Below are 18,256 nucleotides of genomic sequence, written 5' to 3'. Positions count from 1 at the left end.
AATTGCAGTTTCTTTTTGGATACTTTATGTCCTCCGTGTGCCAGCTTCTCTAACAGAGTTATAGTGTCCTGCTTACACTGTTCCTTACTGTGGGAGCAAATCAACAGGTCATCCACATACTGTAACAATGTACTTTCCAATGGTATGCCCTCTAGGTCTGCCTTCAACACCTGATTTAAAACATGGTGAATGTTTAAACCCTTGCGGCATTCTAGTATAGGTATACTGAGCACCTCTGTAAGTAAATGCAAACAGATACTGACACTGGTCGGCTAGAGGAATGCTGAAGAAAGCCGAACACAAATCAATCACTGAAAAGTAACTCGCTTCTGGTGGAACATTAGTCAAAAGCGTGTGTGGGTTGGGGACTACCGCTGGCCAGTCCTCTACCACATCATTTACCGCTCGCAAATCATGCACCAATCTCCACTTAGATTTATCTGCTTTTAAGACTGGCAGCAATGGGGACTGTTTGTTCTTTTAAGCACTCCTATTTCAAGCAACCCCTGCACTGTCGATGCTATTCCCTCTTCTGCTTCTGGTCTTAGAGGGTATTGTGGTCTCCTGGGTGGAATTGCTCCCCTTTTTAGCCTTATTTCCACCGGACTAGCTGTTTTTATTTTCCCTACATCCGTGTCATGATGTGACCACAGAATAGACAGCAACTCATCTAACCTTCTATCTTTCTGCTGGCCTCTTAATGGCATGTGTGGTTGGGGAGTTATTTCGACCTCTCTCACTGTCCCTACCATATCTACACTTACCATTATTTTAATGCAATTGTTGTCTTCTGATATCCACACCTCTGGCGTGATTTTCCTCCACACTGTTACGGTTTCAGCACTCTTAACTAAGGGTCCTAAGTCTTTAGACTGATATCCCTTGTTTACCAACAACGTTACATGGGGCGCAGCCTCCGGTATCCTGTACCATTTTTCTAAAAAGGTGTTCCACTTAACTTGTAAAGCTGCCCCTTGCTTTCCAATTATCACAGCCTCCCCTTCCAGGTGCTGTTGGGTACATGCCTCCAGGTGCCATCTCTCCTCTAACTCCCTATTCTGAGTCTCGTCAAAAATCACTGTACAATGTAGCTCAGATTTGGGCATTACAGCCCTGGGTAATATAGCCTGCACACCCTTTTTCCATTTTTCCCAGGTTCCCTGAATCTGATCTGCGATGTCTCCTATCCAAAAGACATTAGCCTTCTTGTCTTCTCGCACTATCAATTGAGCCCCTGCTCTTTCCACACTCAGCCCATTTCTGGTGCATTCTAATTTTAATTCCAGTTTCAATAAGGCATCTCTGCCTAACAAATTAATCGGAGTTCCTTTAGATACTAGCACCGGCAAAACAATTCCTTTATTTCCCATTCTCAACTGCACTGGAGCCGTGCACTGTGTCAACTGTGTTTTCCCTGAGAACTCTACCATCTTAATAAACTTTCCTGACATGGGAAGGTGAAGAGCATACTGTGGCTGTACACAAGTGTACGTGGCTCCAGTATCTATCATCATTGGTGTCAGTTGCCCTTCTAACATAACCTGAACAATGGGTTCCTCATCTGCCTCCCTTGTTATCATTGGGTAATGTCCCTTCCCACTCGAGTTCTCGGGGCACCCCTAATAGCTCGCATAGGGGTTCACAGGCCCGCTTGGGCCTGTGGGGGCTGGTCCTTGGCTAAACTTTAGTTCCCTTCTTATCGGTTCCTGCTGGTGTGCGACAGGCCATGGTGTAAACGGACAATCTCTTCTCATGTGACCTGGCTGATTACATCCCCAGCACAGTCTCTCTACCTCTCTTTCCCCCTGTTTCCTCACTGGTCCCCTCTGCCCATAGCTCCTCTGTCCCCCTCCTTGAGACTTCCAGTCCTGTCTGGGCTGTTTGAATTTAGTCTGTTCCTGATAGGGCATTTGTGGGAATGCTCCTCCAAAGACGTTGATTATTGGCATGGGGTTTTCCGGCTCTTGTCTTACAGTATGATCGGTTCCTCCATATAGTGGTGCTTCATCCAGTTCGATGGCAGTACTCGGACCGGTCATTGCTGGCAGCATCTTTTTGCTTTTCTCTTTTTCCTTCTTTTTGAGTTCTTCGAGCTGCATTTGTATTAACTTTCTTTGCACCTCTTCCTGCTGCTCAGCCAACCTTCATTTGTCTTTCCGGTATTTCTCAACCGCATGGACTACGTGGTCTCTAAATTCTTGTGGGGTCATTGACGTCAGCCCAACCAATTCCTCCAGTTTGGATTTTACTTGCATTGCATCCAAAATGCTATGTCGGAACAGTGTGGTGATAAATAAGCTATTTTCCACCTCTTGCTCAGTCTCCAGTCTCCACCTTTTCAACTGGTTTTCTACATAGGCTGCTGGGTTTTCAGTGTCTCCCAGTGGATCCCCCTTTAAGGCTTTGGGGTCCACTTTGGGTGGATAAAGCTTCCTGAGGGCCTGCCATACCCTCTGCCTCACTCTGTCAAACCTGTCTCCATCAGTTCTCGGGTCGTTCGAGTTTACTATGTCAGCCATTTCCATTAGTTCGTTAAATTTGGAGGTTCCCATCAACCTTATCAATAGTGCCTTCAAATCTCCCATAGCCAATAATCGTCCCGCCGTTTCTTCTTCAAAGGCTCTAATCCATCTCCCTGCTCTTTCATGTAGATTGGGCAGAGTGTTTTTCAGTCCTTCTAGGTCCTGGGATCCCCAAGGGATGTACTGCACTTGTCCTGATCCTTTAACTAACAACGGCATCATTATTCCTCCTTCTTCCCACCTGCCCTGGCTCTCCTCCTCGCCTGACTCCCCATCTGTCTCAGGGTATGCCTTTACTGCCTCCCACACAAATTTCTCCGGGGTCCTCTTCTTCCCTTGGTCTCCCTGTGGAGTCCTTCCTTTCTGTCCTGATTCAATACTTGGTTGGCCCCTGGAGTATTTTTTGCATCTCCTCTGGCAATCCCCTCTCAGTAACTTATCTAGCTCTCTCTCTACTTCCGCAAGTCGTTTCCCTACCGCCTCCTTCTGCTCTTCTAGGCTTCTGCCTCCTACCTCTTCCCCACAAATTCTCGCATCCTCTCTCTCTCCACTTAACTCTTGCTCCTCCAATGAGTCACCTTCTCTTTCTTCCTGTCCGTGTCTGTACACCTGTGGCAGGGACTCCTCATGATCCTTACTCGTGCTTGATTCCCTTCTCTCTTGTGTTTCTCCAAGACTCTCATCTCCTATCTTTTTTCCACTTCCTCTTGAATGCCTCATCTCTTCCTGCCCTGATGAGCCACTTTCTTTTCTAGTCTGTTTATTTCTATGGTATAACCGATACTCCTCATACTCCTTTTCCTCTCTCAAGTATTTCATCCGTTCAATCTCTTCTTTCATTTCTCTCTTTGCCTGTTCCACCTTTATCCTTTCTGCCTGTATCTCCTTCCATATCGCCGCTTTTTCCTTCTCGTATTGTCATTTTTCCTCCTCATTATCCCAAACTTGTACTTCTCCCTGCATGTTTACTGTTCCCGTCAGCAGGGGACACTGCTTAGGGGTTCCTTCCTCATTATAGGGAGGGGGCTTTTCTGTTTCTTTCGCATCTGGGTACGGAGCTGAAGCCAGCTTCTCACTGTACCTTCCTCTCTCTCTAACAGACTGTTTCTCCAGCACCTTAGTGTCTTCCTCGCTTGTAATCAATATTCTAGATAGATAGATAGATAGATACTTTATTCATCCCCATGGGGAAATTCAACTTTTTTCCAATGTCCCATACACTTGTTGTAGCAAAACTAATTACATACAATACTTAACTCAGTAAAAAATATGATATGCATCTAAATCACTATCTCAAAAAGCATTAATAATAGCTTTTAAAAAGTTCTTAAGTCCTGGCGGTAGAATTGTAAAGCCTAATGGCATTGGGGAGTATTGACCTCTTCATCCTGTCTGAGGAGCATTGCATCGATAGTAACCTGTCGCTGAAACTGCTTCTCTGTCTCTGGATGGTGCTATGTAGAGGATGTTCAGAGTTTTCCATAATTGACCGTAGCCTACTCAGCGCCCTTCGCTCAGCTACCAATGTTAAACTCTCCAGTACTTTGCCCACGACAGAGCCCGCCTTCCTTACCAGCTTATTAAGACGTGAGGCATCCCTCTTCTTAATGCTTCCTCCCCAACACGCCACCACAAAGAAGAGGGCGCTCTCCACAACTGACCTATAGAACATCTTCAGCATCTCACTACAGACATTGAATGACGCCAACCTTCTAAGGAAGTACAGTCGACTCTGTGCCTTCCTGCACAAGGCATCTGTGTTGGCAGTGCAGTCTAGCTTCTCGTCTAACTGTACTCCCAGATACTTGTAGGTCTTAACCTGCTCCACACATTCTCCATTAATGATCACTGGCTCCATATGAGGCCTAGATCTCCTAAAGTCCACCACCATCTCCTTGGTCTTGGTGATATTGAGACGCAGGTAGTTTGAGTTGCACCATATCACAAAGTCCTGTATCAGTTTCCTGTACTCCTCCTCCTGTCCATTCCTGACACACCCCACTATGGCCGTGTCATCAGCGAACTTCTGCACATGGCAGGACTCCGAGTTATATTGGAAGTCTGATGTGTACAGGGTGAACAGGACCGGAGAGAGTACGGTTCCCTGCGGCGCTCCTGTGCTGCTGACCACCGTGTCAGACCTACAGTCTCCCAACCACACATACTGAGGTCTATCTATCCATTTCTTCGCACAAGCTTACATCAAACGTTCCTTTTCTTGGCCATTTTGTGACCAGGTTTTTGGTTCTCTTTTCCCATTTTTCTGAAGTTTTTGTGATCTCATATTTATTTACCGGGATTTTTTTTGCTCAGAATCTCTACTGCCGTTCCTTTACCTGTCATGTTGTTCTCTCTTTTTAAGGTATTTCAGAGATTCACGGTTCGTTTACAGGATAATATTATTTACTCTAATTCTATGCCTAGTCTATCGTCTATCTACCAGCGCTTTAAACTATATATTGGACTGTCCTTGTCTCCTATTCTGTTCTGCCCATACAGACCTCTACTCAGAGCGGTATCCACAGAACTTTCTCTATGCACCTCGTCTATTCAGACCCTTATCTCTTAAGGCGGTATCCACGAGGATTTTCTCTATTTTTCCTTTCCCTGCCCGTTCAGACCTTCGCTTCATACGAAGCGGTATCCACAGGGATTTTCTCTATGCATCTCGTCTATTCAGACCCTTATCTCTTAAGGCGGTATCCACGAGGATTTTCTCTATTTTCCTTTCCCTGCCCACTCAGACCTTCGTTTTATACGAAGCGGTATCCACAGGGACTTACCAACACCACGTGGAATTTTTCTTCACTTAACTTCTTATTAGCTTATTTGTACTTACCCTCACTGCAGTGTTCTTGATCAATCCTCTGAGCCTCCTGTTAACCCCCAATTCTGCCAGATTCTTTGGACCAGAGAGACCCTTCGGCAGTGGTTCCACACTTCTGAGTCTCCAAGACCTCTCCAAAACCAACAGAATTCTTAGTCCAAATTGTCGCAAAAAGCGCTTACCTTTTGTTTGGGTGCACCCTTAATTCTGTTAGGCTTGTGGGGGTCCCTAGAGGACTGGGAAGCGTCCCCAATCTGCCATTTCCTTTCCGCGGGTCTCTTTCCGGTCCTGCCGCGGTCGCCAATTTTGTCGTGGTTTCTCGTGCCCCACAAATGACCAGGAGACGCAGAAGATTCTTCAAGAAGGGTTAAACTTGCAAATCAAAGCTGAGACAGTCATTGAGCTAGTCGCTGATTGCCCACCGATCCTTGTACATAGCATTTTTTATAGCAATCTCCTGGTTTAGTTGCATTAGCATCTCCAATCGGTCTACAGTTGCGTATCACAAGTACATCTGCCACTATTGTTTCTACCCATTGACTTAATCATGTTCTAATCTACATCTCTTAGCTACCACTCATTAACACCCCATTATCTTCTACATTCTTAAGATTTCATTCTCCTACTAAATTGGATACATGCATAGCAAATAGCAAACTCAAAGCTGACTACATAGTTTTGGTTACACAGCAAACAATGCAACTTTTATACTCCAATAATGGGTACCATGTCTGGCATGGATAAGTTGGGCCAAAGGGCCTGTTTCCCACAGAGAGCACCATCCTTATCCACAACTCTCTCTTTGTTTTGACTTTAAAAAAGTCACTCCCTGGTTTTCCCATCATCTTGTGGCCTTGCTCTGCTTTTCACTGTGACCTCCTGCAACCACATTTCCCCCCGTTCCCATCTGCACTCCCCTTTCTCCTGACCTCCTCTCTGCCCCGGATCCACTGTTGGAGGTTGACTCTTCAGATGCCCAGACCCCGAGCTCTGGATCTCACGCCCCTCGCTGATACTCTACACCCCACTCTTTCCCCTCACTTTCTGCCCAAATCTCTGAACAAGGTCAAATTCCTGCAGATGCTGGAAATCTGAGCAATCAACCAGCAAAGCAGGAAACATTCAGCAGTTCAGGCAGCATCTGTGGAGAGAGAAACAGGATTACATTGCAGATTGAAGGTTCTTTGTCGGAACCTGGCAAGTGAACGACACCAGACTGTAGATGCTGGCAGAAACAGGAGAAACACAACAGGCCAGGCAGTATCTGTGACGGTAAATGGACAGTCAATGTTTCATATTGAGACCCTTCATCTGGACTGAAAGATAACATAAAGATGTGGAGGGAAGGGTTGGAGAAAGAGCAGGCAAGTGATAGGTGGATCCAGGAGGGGAAAAGGGTGATAGGCAGATACATACTGTGTAAAAGTCTTAGGCACCTATACACAGCTAGAGTGCCTAAGGTGTTTGCCCAGTACTGTATTTGTTAACGTGGCAGGAGTAAAGGATATTAGAAATGGGGAGGGGTGTGGGGCAAGTAGCAGAGAAGGAGTGCCATGGCCGGGACAGAGCAGATACACCCAGCCCTGAGGCACCAGGCAGTGTCATTTGATTCCAAACAATTGGCTTATTGATCATTACAGAATCTCTCCAGTGTTTCCTGCTCCCTGCTCCCTCCTTTCCCCTTTTCCCAACCATGATTCCCCTCTCCCTGCCCCCTTCCCACTCTCAGACCACAATGGAGACCCATATCAGAATCAGGTTTATCATCACTCACATGTCATGATTTTTTCTTGTGGCAGTACTACAGTGGAACACATAAAATTACTCCAGTGTTTAGGCAGCCTAGCTATACTGTACATGTGCCTAAGACTTTTGCACGGTACTGTAGATGAGGGAAGAGTAGGAATGTTGTGAGCGGCTGGAAGGTGATTGGTGGAAGTGACAAAGGGCTGAAGATGATTAATCTGATGGGAGAGGAAGGTGGAGCATGGAATCAAAGGAGGGAGCTGGGGAAGAAAGCTGTTAGGAGAGTGTTAGTTTTGTACTGCACAGAGAAGGTAAAAACACTGTTTCCCTCTACACAGATGCTGCCTGACCTGCTGAGTGTTACTAGTTTTTACTTTTTTATATCTTTGATCTGGCTTCTGCTGTGATATGCTTCTGGGTGCTACACTTATTTTAAGAAGATCCCTGCAAGGATGTTTTGCAGTGCTTGTTTACAATGCTGAAGTCGTATGCAAACCAGATTATGTCATGCTTGTTTTTCTCCTATCCACCTGCAATCGGTTGAAAGCACAGACTTCCCTGCTTTCTCTCAGTTCCTCCTAGGCTGTCCTCGGTAACTGAGGGTGAAGTCAAGTCACAGTGATGCAACTCCAGTGACCCTGGTAATGTGCTGGCCTCCAGTGCTGTCTGTGTGGAGTTCGCAGGTTCTCTCCAAGACCACCTGGGTCTCCTCCGGGTGCTCCGGTTCCCTGACCCATCCCCAAAACATTCCAGTTAGAAGTTTAATTGTGTAAGGAGAGTGGTGAAACTGTGGGTGAAATTGATGGGAATGCAGGAAGAATAAATTCAGTTAGGGAGGATTAGTGTACAAATGGGTGCTTGATGGTCAGTACAAAGCCGGTGGGCCGAAGGGCTCTTATTAAGCCAAATCTATCCATGGCTTTACGGCCTAAATTTTATCAAACTAATATGACATGTTAATGACTAATATGACTTAAAGGTAAAATAGCTGATGAGGCCAAAGTAGGAACGACAGATGGGGCAGATGAGAGGCTAGTTTGGCAGGTTGTGCAAAGCAGTCTGCTTTTGGTGTCCACAAACTCAAAGAGATTACATCAACAGCGAAGACTCTGTAATGTGGACAGTATAACGAACAACGTAAGGTGTCAACCGTGTTCCCAGCGCCTGCTCTTGAGTTCCCTGTTCAAGCACTGCCACCTGGTGTTATTAGACCGTAGGTTCTCCATCAGCAAGGCTTGGATATTTAACCTAACAATCATATGAAGCCCACAATACTCTTGGAGAAATCCACTCTGTTTACACACTTTCTTTTCTTCTGTATTGATATATCTGTAATGATCCCTCCTTGAGTGAAAGTTCCCAGTTTAAATATTGGGAGTGCATCACTGCATCAAAATAAATGGCAGGATAGACTAAAGGACCTCTTATGTTTTATACTTTATGTCCCTTTTAAAATTTATTTTCCATAGAAACCATTTAAAATACCCCTCTCCTGTGCTTCAGAACAACAGCAGAATAGAATAAGGTTGTTTGCCTGGGGACCTTTCACTCCAGGACTCTGATCCCCCGTTTACACAAAACTCGAGTTCATGGACATCTGCACAAGTTCATGTGTGCACAGGAGCAGTGAAATGCTTACTTGCAGCAGCTTCACAGGCTCACAACATTAGATAAGCACCATTCTTCAAAGTTCAAAGTAAATTTATTATCGTATGTCATCATATATTACCTGGAGATATATTTCTTGCAGGCATTCACAGTAGAACAAAGAAATACAACGGGACCGATAAAGACTGACAAACAACCAATGTGCAAAATCAAACTGTGCAAATATAAATAATAATAAATACATAAACACACAAATAGACAAATAAATAATGAGTTACAGAGTCCCTGAAAGTGGTTCCATAGGTTGTGGATTCATTTCAGTGTTGGGGTGAGTGACGCTACTAACATGGTTTAGGAGCATGATGGTTGAGGGGTAATAACCGTTTGGTGTGGGAACTAAGGATGCTTTTCCTCCTTTCCGATGGTAGCAGTGAGAAGAGAGCATGGTCCTTGATGTACTTCTTGTGGATGTACTCAATGTGTGGAGGGCTTTTTCTCTGATGGACTGGACTGTATCCATCAGTTTTTGTAGGCTTTTTCTTTCAAGGGCACTGGTGTTTTCATACTAGGCCATGATGCAACTAGTCAGTCTATTCTCCACTGTGCACCTATAGCTGCACTCGATAACTGATAAATGGAGAGGAGAAGGGATAGACAAAGGGGATTATTCCGAAGAGACTCTTCCGTTCTCTCCTATTCCCTGGAGTAGGGCTTCACCTTGATTGCTGCCCATGCCAGCATCCCAGGCGCCTGTGCAAATAGGCCAGACCAGGCTCTCTTGAGCTGAAAGAGAGAGAGAGGAAGGAGGGAGAAGTGTTGCATTTACTGTGAAGAAGCTGGACGCTATCAAACCTCCTGTCCCAAGCTGCCAGAACACTTCCTGGGACCATACAGCGTAGGGAGGGCTGTGACGGCTGATGGCCTCACTCCCAGTTCGGCTCCCTCTGGAGTAGTGCTCCCTGTATCACTTCCATGGGGAGACTGAAAATGTTCTTTAAACCGAAAATCTCTTTATTGACTCCAGTGCAGTGGAGTATTTTTTGGATCTCTGACTGGCCCGAAGATTGAAAATCCCCTTTTCACATCTCAACCAGCAGCTCGGTGCCACAGCCTTAGATGAGAGCCCTCTGGTGCCAGGGCAGATCAACCATCAAACATCCCCACTCAAGCTCAGGATTGGCCAGCATGTGGAATCAATCCAGCTCCATCTCATTTGCTCCCCAGAAACCCCATTCATTCTGGGTCATCCCCTGGCTGTCATCCCACAACCTGAGAGTCAATTGGACTACTCGTGTCGTTCTGGGCTGGTCAAACCAGTGCAAAAATAAATACCTCCAAAAGGTGCCTAAGACACCTTTTGAGACTACTTCCTGAATTTCCTGTTGAACCTTCCACCTCAAACCCCAGTGCATCTGATTTGTCTAGAGTACCTCCAGAACATTCAGACCTGCTGAAGGTCTTCAGCATCAAAACGTCCACCACCCTACAACTTCACCAGGACTACAACTGCCCCATCGATCTGCTGCTGGGTACTTGTCCTCCTCAGGGACGACTCTACTCTTTATTGACCCCAGAGAGAAAACCCATGGAGGACTACATCCAATGAGCTCTGGTGTCTGGGTTTAATCAGCCATCCACATCTCCCACTGGGACCAGGTTTTTCTTCATCACCAAGAAAGATGGTGGACAAAGGCCCTGCATGGACTATAAACTAAATAAGGTCACTGTAAAAAACCGGGACCCTCTCCCTTTGAGATTCTCCAGGAGCTACAATATACACCAGATTGGACATCCGTAAAAACCCTAATCCACGTTTGTGAGGGGGATGAATGGAAAACGACCACTACAAATATTGGGCCATGCCTTTCAGGTTGGCAAATGCTCCAGGGGTATTTCAAGCCTTCATCAATGATGTCCTCCAGGAGATGCTAAACCACTTTGTCTTTGTCTACCTAGGCGATATACTAATTTCCATCCAGTCCACTCAAGAACACTTCCAGCACGTCAGGCAGGTTCTACAAAAACTTCTCAAGATTCAACTTTTCATCAAGCTCGAGAAGAGAGAATCCCATGTATCCACAGTCTCCTTCCATGGCAACCTACAAATGGAGCCTAAAAGACCCAGGCTGTGTGGAGTCAGCCCAGCCCGCCTCCATAAAATAATTCCAGCAGTTTCTAGGCTTTTCCAACTTTTACAGGGGGTTCATCAGCAACTTTAGTTCAAAGGCAGCACCGTTCACCAACCTCACCTAGAAGTCTACAGGGGACTTCCGCAGGACCCCAGAGGCCAAGATGGGTTTTGCAGAGTTAAAACAAACATTCACATCTGCATCTATTCTACTTCTACCAATCATGTCATGGAGGTGGTCGACATGTCAAACATGGAAGGAGTGGCCATCTTGTCCCAATGACCTGCCTTGGACCACAACCTGCATCCCTGTGCTGCCTTTTACTCAAGATGTCTTTCTCCAGCGGAGGGAAATTATGACATTGGGAATCAAGAAATGTTAGCTGTTAAACTGGCACTGGGAGAGTGGAGGCATGGTTGGCAGTGTGGTGGTGGAGTCAGACATCCATTTGTGGTATGGACCAACCACAAAGACCTAGCCTAATTCCAGGCAGGCAAAGTACTTAACGGGTAAGAGAACCCTTCAACTATAATTCCCAGCTCTAGAGTGGTGGTGCCCATCCACTGGAACATACACTTGATAATGCACCAAGCCCAAGTGCAATATGGTGGCCAGGTATGACTAAAGATGTCTTAATGTCTGCACACAAAATAAAGAACCTTAAGCACAGCCTCCAGGTCTGCTTCAGCCTCTTCCCATTCCTACTCATCCTTGGCTGCACATTTCTATGGACTTTGTCACTGGTCCTCTGGCATCTTAGGGTAATATAGCAATCGTGGTGCTTGTAGGCCAATTCTCCAAGGCCTGCCGCCTTGTACCCCTTCGCAAATTACCACCAGCTTCAGAGACCGACAAGCTCATGTTACAGCACATCTTCAGGATTCACAGATTCCCCCAGGACAGAGGCACCTACTGTGGCCTCCAATTTGCCTCTAGGATTTGGAAGACCTCTGCCAGTCTGTTGTCCGGGTTCCGTCTGCGGACCAGTAGGCAAATGGAGAGGGCCAACCAGAAACTAGAGGGAACTCTCAGGGATCCTACCACCTGGAGTGACAGCCTGATCTGGGCGGAGCTTGTGCACAACACACTTCAGCATTCATCCATCAGGATGTCCTCTTTTGGATATCAGTTTGGGTACTGTCCTGGAACAGGAAGCTGAGGTGCTTGTTCCATCAGCGGGCCAACTGGTCCAGAGATACCACCAGAAATGTGTTAAGGCAAGGGGAGATGTTGTTAGCTAATTTGCAGCAACAAGACCAGGCCAACCAAGGGAGAAGATAAGGACCAGCACTTCTTCCTGGTCAGCGGGTCTAGCTCTCAACTAACGATCTCCCCATGTGGGTTGAATCGGAAAAACTGTCCCCTCCCAGGATCTCCACAACTTTGTATCTGCCTGTTCCACCTGCGCTCTGAACAAGACATTGTGCCAGTGATGGAGACTACAACACCTCATATACTGTCTGGGTAGTCTCCAGCCCCTTGGTATGAACATCGAATTCTCCAACTTCCGGAAATTCCCTCCCTCTCCCTTCTCCCATCCCACTTTCACTCTGTCTCCTCTTCTAGCTGCCTATCACCTCTCTCATGATTCTGCCTTCTTCTATACCCATAGTGCTTTCCCCTTAGATTCTTTCTTCACCTCTCCTGCCTATCCCCTCCTTGCTTCCCCTCCCCCACCCCTTGATCTTTCCCCTTACTGGTTTTTCACCTGGCACCTACCAGCCTTCTCCTTCCCACCCTCTCCCCACCTTCTTTATGGGGCCCCTGCCCCCTCCTTCTTCAGTCCTGACCAAGGGTCTCAGCCCGAAACATTGACTGCTCCTTTAACGGATGCTGCCCGACCTGCTGAGTTCATTCAGCTTGTTTGTATGTGTTGATTTGACCACAGCATCTGCAGTGTACTTTTTGGAGACAACCCTGCGCTGTCTTGCCTCTTTCAACCCCACGTCCTGGAGCTTCCAATCGGTTTGGGCAGAGATCGCCCACGATAACTTCCAGTTGTCCTCCACTGGTATGTCTCCCTTTGAATGCCAGAAGGGACTGACGTCAGAGTTCCTGCTGATGAGCAGCTGATCCAGCGCTACAAGCACACCTGGAAACGAGCCAGGGCTTCTCTGCTGTGTGCCCAGAAACAACATTCCCAGCAGGCTGATCGGCAGGTAAGGCCACTCAAGCCAGGAAAGGAGGTCTGGTTGGCATCAAGGGATCTTCCCCTGAAAGTCGAGAACAGAAAATAGGCACCGCGCTACGTGGTATCATTTGTAGTGGAAAAGGCGGTCCACAAGGTGTCTTATAGATTGCGTCTACTAACATCACTGAAGATCCACCCAGTATTCCATGTTTTCCAGCTCAAGCCAGTTACTACCTCTCCCCTGGCCCCAGTCACCCCACCAGCCCCTCCTCCCCGCCTGGTAGATGGTTCCCTTGTCTATACTGTGCCGTGCCTCCTGGCATCTCACTGGGTATGTGGTAAGATCCAGTACCTTGTGGGCTGGGAAGGGTATGGCCCAGAAGAAGTCGCTGATCTAGGACTTCCAGCAGACACAGGTCGTGGCGCCTCAGGGGCTGTGCCTAGAGAGGGGGGCCCTGTCACAACCACGGATTCAGCAGTGCAGTAGATACAGCAATTGCACTTGTGAAAATGCCCGTGTCAGCTAATTATTATTTCTTTGTGATAGTATTTAACTCCATAATTGTCTAGTGCTTATCGAGACTTGGACACAGTACAGCAAAGTTTCGCTGCCTGCTTGCACTCGGCCTTGCCTGAGAAATTGGACTGCCAAGTCAACTGACTCTGAGGACTAGCGGTATTCATTTTATTCTTAGATGTTCTTATCAGCTGCAGTGTAAGCTTCATTTTCCTTTTGAGAGTTTTTGTTAACGGCCCTGTTTGGCTTAGCACTTATTGTTTTCTTTCCCCTTTAACATTGTTCGTATTAAAGTCTGTGAACTATCGACTCGTTTCGGTGTCTCTCACTCCGCACTTGGGCCATATCCAAAGCTGGTGACAGTTTTCCCTTGTACTAATTCGAACTGATACGATGAAAAGATCAGTATGGATGACATGCAAAACAAGGTTTCCACTGTCACTCGGTACCTGCAACTACAATAAAAACAATTAACTATTATTACAATGTTTAAAAGACAGTTGGTGAGGTACATGGATAGGAAAGATTAACAGTGTAATGGACTAGTCAACTGGGTCTAACCTAATATCCAATTTGGTCTGTATGGGCAAAAGGTCTGTTTTGTTGAATAGACTTTATCCATTCTTGATTGCTTTGTACTGAAATGAATCTTGGGAAAAGCATCGCTGGGGAGAAAAAAGATGAATTAAATAAAGGAAGGAAAGGAAATAAGTTAATTGAACTTCTAAGTATGAAAGAAGAGAACATGTTCCACTATTCAGTCTGATCTAGATAATAATCGTGTTCAATTCTCTTGTGCCAAATTCTAAATTCTATCAGTGCTTTTCTCCCGAGCACAAATTTGCTGGGTTACCAGCTGTGCCATGCTTAGCTTTATGTATGTATGCTTGTGTGTGTGAGAGAGAGTTTTGCAATTTTCTGGACATCTTGAAGGAAAATCCTGGAGTTCACTTCTAGTGAACCACACTGTTCCTGAGAAATTTTAAATTTCTATTCTCTTGCCTTTTAAATTGGAAACTTTCCTTGCTCCATTCAAGCCCACTTCATAATGGCATTAGGATGACTTCTGATCCTCAAACTCATCTTCAATCTCCTGCAATAATCCCCCATCCATTCACTCCTTCAATATCGATGAAATTGTATTTTGAATGAATTCAACGACTGGTCTACTGTTCTCAATGAAGAGATTTTGCCTCATCTTAATCTGAAACAGCTGACTCTTTTTTCAGTGATTGTGACATCTATCTCTAGATTCTTCAGCCATGGGAAGACATCTCACAGAGCCTTGAAAGAATATTGTGAGCTTCAATGAAATCCGCTCCCTTTTTCCTAAGCAGTGGGATTATGTACTGAAAAAGTTTGAACTCCCTTGAAAACAGAAGTTCTTTCCCAGCATGATCTTTGCTGTTGATTCCTGCTGTGGAGTGAATCTGCAGTACCACAGTTCAACAGTGAGTGACAGTGTTGACACATGAATAACAAATTTCAACAGCCAGATGTAAGGAAAGTCATGTAGAGTTAACTCCTGTAAGATGTTTAGTGGGGTATTGTTTCTATTAATATCACTCTTTTAATTATTTTAAGATGTTGCACAGTATTATAATATAATAAATTTAAAAGAAGTGTGTTGGAAACAGGGTAATGGAATTACACCTCACACAAGTAATACATCCCAATTGACTGTCAAGTACATATCTGCGCTAATTCCATTGGCCGACACTCGCCCGTGCCCTGCCCCGTTCATAGGGAGCATGGGAAGCGGAGATCCAGTGAGTTGGGAGAGCAAAAATCACATGGCGAGCAATACCAATCGATTGGAATTCCTGAATCATCGAAAAGCAGATTATCGGGGTTATATTTTCATATTCTGCTCTTCACATCACCGTCACAAGACACCTCGACGTGGCTTATAACCAATGATATATCTCTGAAGTGTAGTCAATGCAAAGTAAGTGAGTCTGTGGACAGCAAGGACAACACAGGAATAATAGGCCTGAAATGTCTTAGGTGTTGCATCATGAATCTCCGAAGCTGTCACGGTGTGCGCTGACAGAGGACCTAAACCCAGGTGCGGAGGAACGACAGACTCCCACGTAGAGACAGAAACTAAAGTTTATCCATAGGAAATCCAACAGAACATCAGTAACTTGACAGAGCAATCCAGCTAGATGAATCATTCTAAAAAAACACACGAGGGCCCCGCTAGTCGGCACTAATTGGGGGTCCGCTTTAAATAAGCACAGTATGCTGAAAACCAGTGCCAGTCACAATAAACTTGACAAGATTAAACACAAACCACAAGAGCATAAGGACTATAGATAACAACAATGAACAAATGTAGGTACACAGACCCACAGGGCTCATGGTGGAAGCCGTGATTGACTAAGCTGGAATGGGTGTGACAGATAAGGGGGGGGGGGGCGCGATTGAGAATATCTGGGGTTTCTGGCCCGAGCATTGGGTTGGCGGGTTCACAGAGGGAGATTCAAGGCTCAGCTCAGAGGACTTACCTTTGGTGGCACTGGCTGTGAATGGTGTGGAGATGTTGGGAAACAGCATAGGTTCAGGTAGGGATGAGGAGGGGAGGGAAAAGGAACTGCAAACGGAGGGTTCTGGTGAGTGTGGGCTGGTGGGAGGGAGTTAGAGTGAAGTTGAATCTGGATCTGGAAAATGGAAAAAGGAACATAGTATTGGAGTGATTTCAAGTGATGGAGAGAAAGGGTGGAATATTTTGGGGGGAAAGTAGACTTCAAGGTACTGTTCAAATGTGACCCAGAACAGCATCCTTAATGGGATTCTATCAATCCCACTAAATTAACTACAGAGTTAAAATCAGCTATAGGGAATAGAAATTGTACTTTAAGAGAAGGTAATATGTTAATCGTTTGTAATGATAAGAAACAGAGGAGAAGGCACTACATTTGAAGACTTTTCTTGGCAAAAATATAGTACCTATGAAAATAGAGGTATTAGGGGTGTTTTAATGAGTGTTCTGGTGGAGATTTCAATAGAAAAGATTAAATCCCATTTATTGCAAGGCAAGGTTAAGGAGGTAAAGAGATCAGAAATGGTGAAAGGATGGATGGTTTATCAGTATTGATATATTTTGGTGGGGTGAACCTCCTGATAAAGTTAGTTTGGAATATGTTGGTTATAATGCACAAATTTATAATCCACTTCCACTTAAATGTTACATATGTCAGAGGTTTGGGCATGTTGAAGCAGTATATTGTGGGAAACTAAGATGTAGTAAGTGTGGTGGGAACATAAGTATGGAGATTGTGAAGGCATAAAGTTTAATTTTTGTAATTGCAGAAGAGAACATGGTGCAGCTTATAGAAGATGTGAAGTGCTTAAGAAGGCAGCTGAAGTTCAACAGGTTAAAGTACAGTTAGGTCTGCCTTATGCAGAGGCCTTGCAAAAAGTTAAACTGAATGTTGATGAAGTATTACCAGTCAGTAAACAGAATGTGAAGTCAGAGGCTGTATGTCGTCATCATAGTTCTCATACTTTACGAGTTGATAAAACGAAGTTTGTGATGTTTGTAATTGATGTGGTGAATTATACTGCTCAAACATCTAGTTGTACTAAGAAAATTAAAATTATAGTGAAAGCTGCTAAAAGTAAATTGGTATAACTGGTGTTATGTGGGAAGCTGTAAGAGAAGCTCTGATGATTGGGGTACTTGCATTTCAGTCTCCTTGTGAAGGTTCATAATGGGATTAGGAATATTGTAGTTGAATACTAGAAGCCTAATTTCTAATGTTCAATACTTTAAGTTTATTTGCTATTTATCAAATCCACCTGATGTTATATGTATTTAGGAAACCTGGCTGTTGCTATATTTAAGTTTTTCTTTGCATGGTTATATTGTAATTTGGCATGATAGGTTAATTGGTAGAGGGGGTGGTGTTGCAAATTTTATAAGGGGAGGGATATGGGTGTGTATGAGCCACTTGTAGAAGTATTTGATTCACCAGGTAGGAGTATTAAAGTAGTAAATTTTATAACCCTTGTGGAAAACTTTGATTTGTTGGAAAGTACTGTATATGTAGTTCTAGCTCACTAAGGATTGTACGGTGTGGGGATTTTAATGTACATAGTTCACGGTGAGGTTGTTCACAGAATGACGGTAATGGTTTGATTATAGAAGAATTTTTAGATATTATCAAGTCAAGTCAAGTCAAGTCAAGTCACTTTTATTGTCATTTCGACCATAACTGCTGGTACAGTACACAGTAAAAATGAGACAACGTTTTTCAGGACCATGGTGTTACATGACACAGTACAAAAACTAGACTGAACTGCGTTAAAAAAAAACACAAAGAAAGCTACACTAGACTACAGACCTACACAGGACTACATAAAATGCACAAAAACAGTGCAGGTATTACAATAAATAATAAACAGGACAATAGGGCAAGGTGTCAGTCCAGGCTTCAGGTATTGAGGAGTCTGATAGCTTGGGGGAAGAAACTGTTACATAGTCTGGCTGTGAGAGCCCGAATGCTTCGGAGCCTTTTCCCAGATGGCAGGAGGGAGAAGAGATTGTTTGAGGGGTGTGTGGGGTCCTTCATAATGCTGTTTGCTTTGCGGATGCGGCGTGTAGTGTAAATGTCTGAAATGATGGGATGAGAGGCCCCGATGATCTTCTTAGCTGACCTCACTATCGCTGCAGGGTCTTGCAATCCGAGACGGTGCAATTTCCAAACCAGGCAGTAATGCAGCTGCTCAGGATGCTCTCAATACAACCCCTGTAGAATATGATGAGGATGG

This window comes from Hemitrygon akajei, chromosome 21 (assembly GCF_048418815.1).
Source record: "Hemitrygon akajei chromosome 21, sHemAka1.3, whole genome shotgun sequence".
Lineage (NCBI taxonomy): Eukaryota > Metazoa > Chordata > Chondrichthyes > Myliobatiformes > Dasyatidae > Hemitrygon > Hemitrygon akajei.
Note: the sequence above shows the minus strand (reverse complement) of the source record.